Source organism: Scleropages formosus, chromosome 3 (genome assembly GCF_900964775.1).
Source record: "Scleropages formosus chromosome 3, fSclFor1.1, whole genome shotgun sequence".
Lineage (NCBI taxonomy): Eukaryota > Metazoa > Chordata > Actinopteri > Osteoglossiformes > Osteoglossidae > Scleropages > Scleropages formosus.
The window spans coordinates 30,432,199-30,446,611 of record NC_041808.1 but is presented as its reverse complement, the minus strand read 5'-3'; the positions used below and the strand labels follow the sequence as shown (position 1 = coordinate 30,446,611).

The 14,413-nt window shown below is 44.2% G+C and overlaps 1 protein-coding gene across 10 annotated transcripts in view; it reads right to left on the bottom strand.

The window, feature by feature from the left end:
* LOC108925945 (protein phosphatase 1 regulatory subunit 29-like) overlaps positions 1 to 14,413 on the bottom strand; it is a 71,435-nt gene that overhangs the window by 46,581 nt on the left and 10,441 nt on the right. For 9 of the 10 annotated variants that reach the window (XM_018738320.2, XM_018738323.2, XM_018738317.2 and 6 more), the window contains one exon: positions 3,448 to 3,781. The gene's annotated coding sequence lies outside the window, so the exon portion shown is untranslated. The remainder of the gene's footprint in view (positions 1 to 3,447; positions 3,782 to 14,413) is intronic. The other variant, XM_018738319.2, reaches the window with a different exon arrangement.

Here is a 14,413-nt window from a genome sequence, read left to right as displayed (position 1 = left end):
AAGACAAATGCTGTGAGTGGGAGGGCACTCCTTCACATAGGATTCAAGGATAAGCATCGGGCTTGATAGCATGATTTGCGTACTTCTACATGCATCATTTGGAACTGCCTGTTGATATATCAAGCGTTAGATAATATTTTGACATATAAGACTAAGGCAGTAACATAAATAATCTCTCTTTGGGACCACACATTGCCTAGCCAGAAAATACCTTTTGATCATAAACTCAATATTCCAGTACCACAGCTATTTGTTTCTCATCCTGAAGAATGGCAGGCTTATTCACCTTTGGAACTGACTCCATGGGCCACTATGCTTTAATTGCACAATGAGTGGAAAACAGATCCAAGTGCCACTAATACCTCACCGCACCCGGGGTCTGTTGCTGACCTGTTCATCTTCATTGTCTTTAGCCTTTCATGTCCACACTTTAAAATTAAACATGAATTTGAGTCAGTGAATGAGGAGTTCCAACCTAAGCGACATTGTATAGATAGCCAACAAACTCTAGCTGTACAGCAACATGCAGCTTGTAGTGGACACCTGCTGGATGGCCCATTTCAGATCCCCCCATGACCCAGCTTATCACTGTGTGGCAGTTGCAAGATATGTTTACTTCCTTGGCCATGTCCAAACACTTGGCTTCACCCCTTTGGCACAGCTGGATGTCGAGCAGTCCCTAAGCTGTGCGTGTAGGTGCCGATGGTACAACAACAATCTGCAGGAGTCCACCGAGACCAGAGCAAAAGCACCATCAACATAAGCAGGGTAGCACCATTTCCTAAATGGGACTGTATTTGGGACAGGGGAGAGATTTGGGGGGTACCTTCATATTACTTGAGCGGGTCAAGAGAAAATCTCTGAGGCTTCTGTTGCTGCTTGACTCTGGAGGAAGATCACAAAAAAAACAACTATGCGAGATAGAGGAGATACACTCCAGTAGTCAAACTGATCTTTTCTCAGACTGTTGGAGGCAAGGTTCTTGGCAATCGTCTCAATCAAAATGTTTTATTACTGTTCTGCAGAATTTCACTCGGTGTTATGCATCACTGATGTATGCGTACACTTGGACGTATGATAGGCGATGGACGTATGCTCACGCTTATCTTAAAGTGCTCGTGTGCCCTGTGTGTGTGCTCCCCTGCCAGCATGCTGTGTGTTCCATCTTCTAATACAGCATGAAACTTACTTATCAGTATGTTCTTACAACAAAAGTTAGTCAAGGCTTTTTAGCCTCCTAACCCTGGTCGGTGGGAGATTACCCAGTTACACAGGCACATCACGCATGTCACAGTAATAAGTAAAAGAAACGAATACCCAAAGTATGCTGAATAATACAGTGAAAACTAGTAAATGATAAAGTAAAATGATAAAAAAGTAAGTGTACTCCAACATTCAGCATTGCGTATTAGGACAATCCATGCCAGTCTCTGGGATACAAGTTCTAATCTCTGACTATCAATACAAATACAAGCCAGCTGGTCTGAAACAGCAGCTCTGGACACCAGTCAAGGAGCTAATGTGTTGAAAATTGTAAGGTGGTGTGTAATTCCAAGTATGTACTGAGCTGTGGGATGTTTTCATCACTGAGACGAGGCACTGATGTTAAACACACACATACAAGCTCCTGATAGTCACACCGCAGACCTGTGCATGACTGTGGCAAGTGGACCGTTCCCGTGTGCACCTACGAACACACCCTGGTATTTCTTCTCTCCAGATGCCGAAGAGCTGAAAATAGAACACGAGCAATAACACGAAACATAGACAAAGCCCAAGAAAAGCTACATGTTGAAAGTTTCTGGAAAGCTGTCCATTGCTGACAGCTTTTCTTTAGTTTATTTTGCTCGCTTTTATTTTGGGTTGTTACTGTCTAGCAGGGAACCCGTGACAGGGGACTCTGAAGACTACTTTCAAGAACTTCCTTCACTGTCAGGTATTCCAGTAAAGAATTTTTTGAAAGGCCATAACAGTATCGTACCTCTTGGAAAATCCCAGGTGCACGTGGGGATCCTCAACTGTGTGGGGACAAATGTGGAAATCAAGCCCAAAAATCCACAGGGGGCCCAAGTATAAACTGGGAGACAGAAGGACACCTCTATGTAAAATCCTTGAAAGGCTTTTGCGTTTTCTTGCTCAAGATGCACCATGAAGGATTTTGGATAGCTTTAGGGAGAGGGAAACTTTCTGCCTCTGCATCAAACACCAGAACATGCTCAATTCTACAGTTTAGAAGGATACCTCAAACCCATGGGCTCCCCCACTCAGTGATCAGAGAGCCTTGCTTGAATCTGCACTATCCAACAAAACATGGGTCAATTTGTATGGTTACTGAGGCTTGACGCAGAGTGGAACACAACACTTCATACATCAGTAGACAGTTTTGGCAAAACAATGCCAACAGTTCTCAAACAAGCTAAGAAACTGCTCAATTAATGAATAAATATTTGGAATTTGTGTCAAGAATTAGATAAAAAGGTTTTTTAATGCTTTTAACTATGTCAAGCCACCATAAATTCGGGATATTTTTTGCAGCAGACTTGGGAAGAAAGTGGAGCAAAAGTTATTTCTAGCCTTAATGGCGGGGCACCAAGGTTGATGAAACTATGGCAGGCCTCTCACCGTTCACTGGACAGTATGCATTCCTTCACCCCACTCCTGCCTTCAGCACTTCAACATAATGAACATCAGCTCTGCTGTAGAGAAGGGGATGCCAGAGTAACAGCGTGTAAAACAGTGAAGCTGTCCAAAGCTTACAGTTTTCTGGAAACGGAGAAATGTTCCTTCCAGTCGATTTTGACCAGGATACTGTGCAAAACCAGTAGCCCTCTGGGTACCCAGTGATAGCACTGCTGACCTGAGGTCTCAGAGCTGCAGAGATACTCCACATGCAAGAACTTTACATCCCCAGAAAACTAAGATATGATCAATTTGATTTTGCTGAAACTAAGTGTCCACACAGCCTCTGGAATCTCAGCAGGCTTCTAAGCATTCCACAAAATAAGTTCTCAGTAAATCTGCCTTACTCGGCTTCATTCTTTGTATTCCTTGCATAATAACATTATCTGGGTCATGTTTGCCACCACTCACATACAGACGAAGCCCGTGAAACAACACAGGTAGCATTCTAAAGCCACGTTCATGCCTGTAAAGCCAACGGCATTAATGGTAGCTATCAAGCTGCTGTGATTTAAAAAAAAAAAAAAAAAAAAAACTTTTCAACTTGAGCTTCAACGCTGTAAAGCAGCACTAAGAATAGAAGCAGAACATAATCAAACAACACATGAATTTTTAAACTGCCAAATAACTAAATTTTTCATACCAGAACAAGGCTATAAAATGAAAACTATTTTCAGCTGCTTTGTCGTGTTGTCATTAAACTCACGCTGGTGTTTGGGTGCCCGACCAAACAGTTTGTCACACCTTGCAAGTAGACTGTCTGCTTACCTGACATCTGACATCCAATCAGAGTCCAGTTTCAGTGACGGACCTCTCACTTTCTTCCCTGTTCTTTCTTTTTTTATTTACTCCCACCTGGATTTTGCCCTCTCTCCTCCACCTCTCCCTCACTCGGGGAGGACTCTAGAGTACTGATCCGCCAAGGGAGCTATGTTGGGTCTTATTTCCAGACCACCATGCTTTAGAACCAGCTGTAAAACGACATACAGGAGACTGGAGCGTACCGCGCATGGGATCTGCTCCTCCGCTGGCGTGCGTTGCAACGGCCCCCCTGGAGTAGAGAACGTGGGACCCTTTCCGGCCAATTAGAAACGAGAGACTTCTGCAGAAAAAGAACACAGAGGAATATTTTTCAGGAGAGTCACACATATGGTTATGCCAGCAGCTTCGGATATAATTGTGCGCTATATCAACACTGTGTGTTAGTTGATGACCTACATACGCCGCACATCCTTTTGCACATATATACCGCACTAATAATGAAATTACCCGGCACAAGTACCATAATCTGAGCTGTTAACATTATTGCTGACATTTAGCATTCACTTTAACCCCTAGGAAATGCACCAAGCATGAAATTAATTCAGATGTAATTTTGAAATCACACGAGGATTTCTACAGCACGGTTCAAACGGCAGGGGGTGGGCGCAGTAGCTGCTGCACAGCTGGCAATCAGACCATCACGGTGACAAGTCACGGGCTTGTTATTACCGCCACTTCTTAAGTCTGTAAATGGAAGCAAATGAGATTTTGTTTTTAATATTCCTACAATCACGGCGTAGAAACTGCTAGAAAACATTGCCACAGGACCGCGGCGCTGAGTAAGAGTCAAATCCTCACCCACAGTGGGAAGGAAAATGCGAGTGGGAACGTTAAACAGGACAGGACAGAGATATGAGGAGAAATGAAGAGGAGAGGGGGAGCGATAATGGAAACCCAACCGGGGAGAGTGGAGAGAGACTCCGAGAGAGGAAACAACGGAGTGCTCGTGTGGAAGAGCGAGACAGGATCACAGCAAAGACAGAAGGCAGCCCGCCTGAGAGTGCTAAATGTCTCACAAAAAAAAAACTTGAGAAGATTACCTTAAATGAGAGAAGAGGAAGGAGAGGGACATTTCTAAGGGAGGAAGAACGGTGATATAATCAAACAAGGGTTTAAGAGAGAGAGAAAATTAAGTCGAAATTGAAACGAAGCCTTGGTGCGAGCCTCCACGCCGTTGTCCCTGGCAACAACCTCTTTCTTCTTCTCTCTGTATTTTGATCCATCCCCCTTTCCCGTCCACTCTTTTTCCCTTTCGCACGCTTTTCCTTTCTCATGTACGCAACACGGACTCTGCTTGGAATCTATTACTGTATTCAGCAGCAAAAAACATTGCACTGTTCATTACTGTCGCTTCCACTTAGTGGAGTTGGAGGCGGCCGGCTTGGAGTTGAACTCCACCGTTTCCCTGTTTTCACACAGCCAGCCTCTAGGTGACTCATTGGGAAGTGATATAGACATGGGCCATGTGGGCCCATTCACTGACAGCAAAGGGAAAAAGTCCCACCTGGAGACCTCATGGACAACACACTGCAGCAGATGACCACCTCATCCACCGCACCATATCAACCAACATTTTGCAAATTTTAGAAGGACACAGACTATGTGCATGGCTGGAAACATTTCACTGATCTCAAACATTTGTATTCTCACAGTTCTTAAAATGGCCCGGTCTGCTGGTTAATGCCCAACACCAATTGTTTCACTGGTGGGAAAATAAGAGGGAAAGTCATGTGAGGGTTTACTGCCTTCCTAGAGATGGCCTTCGGTAATGATGTCAGAACACTGAGATATTTCCACTACAATGCAAAGTATTTCAAGATGCTGCGCACTTCCAGGACATGCTGTACATTTCACATGGTCCAGCAAAGATCATGAAAAAGGCCTCCAGGAGCAGTGTGACAATATATCACTCTGTAGTATTTAATCAATGATCCCTTACCAGACCATTCATAAGCTGATATAACCTAAATCAGATCAGTGTCGTATATTAGGGAGGTTTTTTTTCCCCAGTGACTCTCATTATATGTTCCTCAGTCTGTTCCAAAAGCGTGTGCCTCAACTAAAATGCGCACAGCATACCCATTCCTATTTGTTCGGTGACCCACATTTGCCAAATCTGTCTCAGGATCCTGAAGCAGAAGATCAGCACAATCTCATTTGGAGGTTTTAGGAGTTTGGGGGTTGGGGGTATGTCAGTGTCTCATAAGCTAGCTGTTGTCTGCATTTGCAAGGTCAGCTGGGTTGCCACCGTGCCCCTTTCGGGAGTCAGCTAAACATGCCTGTGAGTGGGTGTCTCGTCGCTCACACAGCTTGCGACGAGCACCCCATGTAGACCCAGCCGTGTGTGCAATGTTTGTGTGTGTGCGGCTACCATATGCTGCCGTTTGTGCGGCAGAGCTGCAGTACGTGAAAAAGCCCATACATAGTAGCCCAAGAGCGCAAAATACCATGTGTGAACGGTACAAATCCAGCACCAAAGTGTGTAACAATAGTTCAGTTCTGTTAACTTCAAAAGTGCAAAAGGGTACTAGTCAATAATCCTTATAAAAAGATCACTTATTTGCTTTTAGACGTGCATCTTCCTTCAAAGAGAGTGTGCCGACTGGGCAGAACTGGGATAGCTGGACCTGGGCCAGCTGAGTCGGATTGTGATGGAAATGGCCAAGAACAGCGCTTAATGGATGTGCGTAACGAAGAGCCTTGGCATCAATAACATGGCTGGGAGTCAGTGACTGGCGCTGGCCTTTCCAAGTGACATATCACTCGTAAGCATTTACCCCATCACTTTCGATGGCCGGCTGGGGGGTGAGCAAGAGGATGAGAGTCACTGAAAGGTTCCCAGAATATCCCACGAATGCTAAAATAGTATATGTCAAATTTGACCAACGACTGTAAAAACGTGGTATTTGCGTACTTCGCACATTCGATTTATTGTCTTCAGATGATGTCACTTTAACCAACTGGATGTGGAAAGAAATTATAAATGACAGATTCTTCATCAGCATCTATTGCAGTTTCAGACATTGCATTTTATCTGATGTCCATATTCATATGCATTTTTTGTAAAATTTAAGTAAGTAGCTAACAAGTAAATAACCTTTTAGTAAATGTGGCACAATCACTCACTTTCCATCTGTATTTGGGCTGTTGGCTTTCAGGCTTGATGTGGTTTTTAAAGATGTGCCTGCAGTATCACAGCAAAGCAGCTTTAATCACAAAAAGTTATTTTTGCACATGGAGCATGTCGTGGCCTCACATTGTTACGTACAGTAAAAACACTTTTACTGTTTTATAAGCAACACGCGCGACAGAATCAAGAGTTTAACAAAAGCTGGCCATTATTACACAAAACTTTCTCTAATAGCTGCTGCTTACATGGTGGTGCAGCGGTCATTCTGGGTATAGGTTCAAAACCAGCTCAGTCTCAGTGTGGAGTTTACTTGTTCTCTGTGTCTGTGTGGGTCTTGTCTGGGTGCTCCGGTTGCCTCCCACAGTTCAAAGATGCGTGTTGCAGGTTCACTGATGATACTAAATTGTCCATAGCATGAACGTGTGGGTGTGTGTGTGTGTCATTACCCTGCAATGGACTGGCATCCCATCCAGGATGTATCCTCACAGCTTTGGAGGCTCCAGAGTACCATGACCCTATTTAAGTCAAGTGGTTTGGAAAAGTGTGAACTGCTGCTCACGACAACATCAATTTACTGTGCTTATTAAGAAAACAAACAATGCGTTTATAGCTGTTTATGAGTTTAAAACGAACCTTCAGTCTAACTGTGAATAAAAATTACTCCTTCAAAATGCAGGAAAATTATTGAACTGCTGGGTATCAAATAAAAAAAAATCCTTAAACGAATATGTAATAATGCAACCAACACACCAATGTCGTCATATCATCGTCATGCATAAATGTAAATGTAAATATCCAAACAATTAAAAAAAAAAAAAACACTAAACATTCCATGATTTAGATGCTTTGGAAACATCAGACATTGCTTAGAGTTTGAAAATTTCACACCGAAACATTTCGAAGTGCACAGGTTAAGTAACTTTCTGCATGTACCCCAAAAGACTTGAACCTAAAACCTTTCGGTATCAAATCCAGCTCCTCGGCTGTTGAGATTACCTTTCAGGTTATGCAGAATGTTATCCTAACAGGTTCTTTGCAGATAGCCTGTAATTCTGTGCTCTGTGGCATCACTTAGAGAGGCCTTTGTAATGAACACTTTATCTCGGCCCCCGGGAAAGGGAGTTCATCATTCACAATCTGTGAGGCATTGTTCCACAGCAGGAAAAAGCTTCCTTGAGAAGAAGTCGTCAAGCAAATGTTTACAGTGCCTAATGAGCAGTGATAAAAAATCCTAAGCTCTTTGTGTGACCCACATCTTATTACATCCCTCATTTATCCAGAGTGTAATTAATGGCCCTTTTCTATTTCAAATGCCATTTCTGTTAAGATTTGCTGCAGCCACTTTAAACCAAACCAACATTCCCCCCCTTACAATATGCTCAACCACCAGATCCTTGGCAGTGACAGACTATCATAATGACATGCACTGGGTCACTGTTTTCTGCAATTCAGCTGTCTGACAGAGCAGACGAACTTCCATTTCGATTCTATCCATCCAGTTTCAATAACTGCTTGTCCTGATCAGGGTCGCAGTGGTCTGGAGCCCATCTGGGACCCACTGGGCGCGAGGTACATTTACATTTGTTCATTTAGCTGAGGCTTTTCTCTGACACGACTTACAATTATTTACCCATTTGCACAGCTGGAAAGTTTTTACTGGTGCAATTTTGGGTGAATACGTTGCTCATGCATACTACAGCTGGAGGTGGGATTCAAACCTGCCACCCTTGGGTCCAAAGGCAGCAGCTCTAACAACTACATTACCAACTACCCTAGATCCTAGATTGGAAACCATTCCTCTTTTTGACCATGTGCAATTTCAATTACTTGTTCTTTGACGATGGAGGGGGTGTGGTGGCGCAGTGGGTTGGACCGGGTCCTGCTTTCCAGTGGGTCTGGGGTTTGAGCCCTGCTTGGGGTGCCTTGCGACAGACTGGCATCCTGTCCTGGGTGTGTCCCCCTCCCCCTCCAGCTTTACGCCCTGCGTTGCCGGGTTAGGCTCCCGCAACCCCAAATGGGACAAGTGGTTCAGACTGTGTGTGTGTGTGTGTGTGTGTGTGTGTTCCTTGACATGCAGCCAACCTGGACTTAAGACACATTCTCCTCTTCTGGATTTAAGAAACCAAGCCATGAAAGTTCAATGATGCTTGTATGTGAAGTGAAATTTAACTGCTGTTACAGCAGCTCAAGTCTAGGTTGCCTTGACACCTCCCCTGTCCCAAATGTTGCATTCTTTTTTAATGTCATGAGACCTTGGTTTCCAAGGCCAAGCGAAGCTGTCGGCTTCGTAACACACACCTCTCCTGGCCAACAGGGTCCCGCGTTCACACCCAGTCACATCTCAACGTGTCAAAGCCTAACCGGCGTCTCCGAGCTCTGCTTGCTCACACCCAATTAACAGCTTCCGGCATGTTCTCCAATAGGCCGTGACATCGAACAACATTTAATCAGAAAGGTTAATATCTGGGCACACTTGTATTATAAGGTCATGTTTCTGAATGATCCAAAACGTACACAACGATAGAGTCGTACTTGCAGAGTGTTAGATGTTCATAAGCATGTTGGAATGTGGTGATGGAAGAGAAGGAAAAAATTAATTTGATGAGAACAGTACAAGCATGCTCCACTGCAGCTCCCCATCAACGACCTAACAGACTTTAAAAACCATCAGTAATCAGGGTTATGAATACAGTTCAGAGACTAAGTGATCTTTATCATGCCTGAAATGAGGTCTGGGTGCTTTCTTTCACTGCTGGGCTTAGCGTTATACACAAGGTTAAGCATTTCACCTTTACTTGTGAACGGTTGTGTGCTGCAGAGGCTCTCAGCTACTCGCAGAAATTTCCATCTGCAATCTGCTTCATCACAACTCCACATCCCCAGCGGAGGCAACATAAACGGATTCTGCTGCTCCCTGTTAATGCAGAACGCCATAAACAAATCAAATTTGGATCTTTTCACATTGTCTTAAGTCTTGGCATGAAGACGTGTTGCGTCCAAGGTAGCGACCTGTCAAGGAACTCACTGGGGTTACAGGACTGGCACCACAACCCACATGGCAAAAGGCGCGTCTACGTCACCATCCAGTTTGCACAGTGTCTTGTTCTCAGCAGCTGTAGAACATGAGCAGCATTGTTTGTTTTCTGACACAGCAGTAGCTTATTAAAATATGTCGAGCATCTGAAAATAACTGGCAAGTCCCCCCACCCCCACCCCTTCGCTGTACAGCAACAGCCGCGGCACAACGTTCAATCTAATAAAGTTGTTGGATCAGTGAACAATCAGTTTAGCTGGATAAGCTGAGTATAGCTCTGCACATGTCTCCTTTTGCAACCTTTCACCCTGTTCCCAGTGAGTGGAATATTTTATCAGGTGGAGACACCCAAGCAAAAATCCCTTTGCTACCGTTCAGCTTTGCAGAGCAGCATGCACGTGTGTGTGTGTGTGCGCGCGTCCGTGTTTGTGTGTGTCGGCGCGAGAGAGAGAGAGAGAGAGAGAGACAGAGCCAGTGTGTATTTTATATGCAGCCCTCTCGCTCTCACCCTGATGGAGACATTAGCTTGCCGTCTACCAGGGATAAAGCCTTGCTTCCTCTCATCAACTGAGGACCACTGGACTGGAATGACTAAACACCCAGCACCCTCTGGGGCTTTCTGTGTGAGAATGTGTGTGTCTGCGTGATAGTATGAGAGAATGCATAAATCTGTTTTAGAAGATGTGAGTCTATGTGTGTGTGTGTGAGAGGGAGCGTATGCCAATCAGTTGTCAAATGAAGAAGGACAGGTAAAGCTAAAAGGTCTCTCACCCCAGGACTCTCTGTTAATGATGACTACTGGCAGTCCTGATGGGCGCTGCGGAAAGACACAAGGTATGACATGCACCAGGTGTCATCACACACGGGCTGAATACACAAAACTCTTGGTTCGTACCATAGCTCACAGTCAACGGAAGGCCTTCACGCGGCTCCTCCACTTGGTCCGAGAAGCAGGACGCGCGAGTGCGGTTCGCCAGCACGCAAGAAATTTAAACAAAGCCAAAAGCCAAAAAGCACACAAAAAATCGTAAAGCACGATGCTTGAAGAAATAGCTGCACCCTTGGTTTATAAAATAAAAAATGTCCCTTTCGCCCCACTGATGAGGGTTGCAGCTCAGCAATGATGAATGTACAGTCAAACTGAATGTGACTACATTACATGGTCCTTGTGTACTTTTAATCTGACAATAACTGTGTGTGTTGGGTGGGGGGACACGCGCCATTAAGAAGTGGGAAATCCGTAAAGAAAAGGGACGCCTTCAAACCAATAGCGCAGTACAATCACTCGCAATATGCACGCTCTCGTGTATATGGGTAAACATTCCTGCATTTATTCTAAATACTGGCAGCTTGAGTTTTCTATTTTTCTGTTATATCCTGAGGAAGAAAGTGCCGTGAAGTACCCAGCAAAAACGCAACAAATTATAGAAAATTGCTCTTGTTTACTACGTGAAGAGAGCGCAAGGCACGGAACAACAGCGCGAGAGAAGCGTGTAGAAAGAGACCGGGGAGGTGCCAGAGGTGGGTTCGCAGGATTTCAAAAAAGTCCAACTTCAGTCGTGTGCATCGGAGAGTGAGCACCAACGCTGCTGAATAGCAACCGGCACTGTAGGACGGCCTGGTTAAGGACAATCCCGTTATTTCTCACAAGTGCGGCAACAGGCTGCATCGGAGCACAACGTCCCACGTCTTTGCTGGCGTATGGGTTTGTTGCAGCGTCCTTCTGCCTTGCCGGGACAACATACGCTGCATATAGCAGGGAGAATTTTAACCTATTTCTTCTCTGGCTCTCACCAGTGCTTTATTTATTAAAAGCACTGCCACTCCTGAATAGTTAATAATGCTCTGCTTAAAACCCTTTATCACAAGGGTTTTAACATCTTATCCTGTGTGCTACTGTATGGAAACCGAAAAAAACAAAAAAAAGCTTCCTACGTTCTGTGGCAGCGTAATGTGACTCAGAATTGCTCATTCTCTCTGTGTGTCACATTCCTCCCATCTTTTTTTTTTTTGTCTTCCATGTCCCTCTCTCCCCTGCATTTTGCCCGTCTCTCAATCCTGGCCTTTCTCTCTCGCAGGGCCAGCTCTGACAGCGCGTGTGGTCTCCTCTGCTGTGTTTACAGAGGTGCGACAGTTTTTTTCATTACCTATTCTGCTCTCAGTGGCTGTGCTCCTGCTGCTGGGGGTCACGCTGCCCCTGGATGTGTTTGTGAATTAGTGGGGCGGAAATTACATCCACCCTTTCCCCCCCTCCCCTGCTTTCTGCACAAAGCCAACTAGCAGTAACAATCTTCAGTGTTAGCTGCCTATTAACTGCAACCACTGGGCACTTCCAAGCCTCCAGTGCAATGCTTTCCAATGTCACTGCATACCACTGATTTTTGTGATGACCTAGTATGAAGTGTCCGTCTGTTACAGGAATCTATGACCGCACCATCACCCACAGAGTAAAGCGTTGCAGAGATGTATGAGAACAAAGAGACATGGAGTGAATGAAAAAGCAAGAGAGAGCTTTTAAGGCAACAATGACGACAACGTGTTTATTTAATGACTATAACGCAAAGCGTTTCTCAACACCTTTAACACTACATGGATGTGAAAGCTGGTTACTGAAAAAACATAAGATTCCTTGGAATCCAGAGCTGGCGAAGACATAAGAACACCACAGACAGCCATTTACATTTATCCATTTAGCTGATGCTTTTCTCCAGATTGACTTATAGTGACTACAATTACACACACAAACACACACAATGGCTGCAGCCGCTTGACCCGAGTGGGGTCGCGGCAAGTCGGAGCCTAACCCAGCAACTCAGGGCAAAAGGCTGGAGGGGGGAGGGGACGCACCCCGGACGCCAGTCCGTCACAAGGCACCCCAAGCGGGACTCGAACCTCAAACCCACCAGAGAGCAGGACCCGGCCAAGCCCACGGGAGGCTACGATTATCTACCTATTTATACGGCCAGGTAATTTTACTGGAGCAAATTAAAGTAAGTACTTTGCTTAAGGGTACTACAGTCAGAGGGGAGATTAAAACCTGCAACCTTTAGGTCCAAAGGCAACAGCTCTAATTACTACGTTACCAGCTGCCCTACCCAGCCAAACAAACTGATTGGTCTTGGAGCAAAGCAGGCCAGAACTTTCACTGGAAGCATACACGATAAGACTGAGATTATCGTACTTTGGTTGTGCCGTAAGATCATATTCTCTTGCAAAGATGGTAATGACGAAAACTCAGAAGTTAACTAACAAAGAGATGGATTGACTCTCAAAAGCAACAGATGCACTTCCAGTCTGAGGACACAGGTGGTGGACAGAACATTAGGGAGGCGTTCTATCTATGTGACTGGTAAGAGCCAACACTGAGTTGATGGCACTTAAGAACAACAATGAAGTTGAATTTAATATTTAATACTGACCACAACTAGTACCCACCTTGGAAACATTATCTGGTCAGTCACTTGTTAAATGAAATCGACTTTACAGCCAAAGCGTTGCTAGGAATCTGCACCAGTACCGGAAATGTTAAGCCCCATAGTCATACCTATATTTTAATGTTAAGTTACATCTTAATTTCTTTCAATACACCATCCAGTTGTATGTAATGTTTAAAGCTGTAAGCTCAGCAAAAAAAAAAAAAAAAAATAACACATTATATGCAAATGAATTATTAAATAACGATTAGTCTAAATTAATTATGGTCACAGAAGCAACCTGACAACCTGAACTGCTCATCCAATTTGCTGACCCAACACTGTTATTGAAAAATTGCAGAGGAGTTCTCAGATGCTCAGTTCAGAGCTTCGGAGGGCTTTGGTTCCCCGTTCCATTGCCTGTTTCACTGCTGGTCTCCTGCATGTTAAATGTACACTGCTAATCCATGTCAGGATAATCCCCTTAACCATTCTACCCTGTTAGAGCTAATGAGCTCAGGCGCTCTGTGTGCCATTGTGCCAGGGCTGGCTTTTTATTAGGGGGGGAGCTGCATCAAACAATCTTAGGGCTGTCTTTCTCTGAAGGATGAGTCCTCCCCTTCCTCCTTTGTCTTTTGTCCCTGTACTGGCTTGTCACCTACATCTACAAACCTGCCACAGGCTGTCAGCAGCTTGGCCATTGCATCCTGCTCTGACACTGTTGAAAAGTCTGTATAATACTGAGTATACCATGATATCAGATCTGTCAACCCAGTAACTGCCCAGACCTTCTCACTATTGATGGTTCAGTGATAATGTCATATTGATTACAGGCATTAAAAAAAGCACTTTATCACTCAAGAGTTAAAACCAGTGTTAGTCATTGCAAATTAGGTCTATATTACAGTGAAAAATAAAGTGTTTTTCATTGATACAATGTGTTATGAAGCATTTTATTGCTTCATGCGCAAGCTCACTTAATAGAAAACAGTTTGCAAATACATTTCATCAGTTCAAAATGTGTCTCAGTCCGCAGGTGAGTAAAGTTGAATTTGGGGTATTTATTCTTGAAATGGCAGTCATTAGTTTCGCAGAGAATGCGTGACAACACTTTTAGAGCGATTTTCTAAATGAGAATTAGAGACGAAAGGAAAACTGAAACATGATTTCATTCTGAATTAAATATTGTTCAGAGGTAAAAAACATGCCATCTCAAAGTTGTTCATGTGCAATAATAAAATGCCAAGAGGTCTCTAGAATGTAAAAGAATGTATTACTCCAGACAAACCCACATGACTTCAAAATCCTATACTGGCTGAAAACTTGAGACTGCAG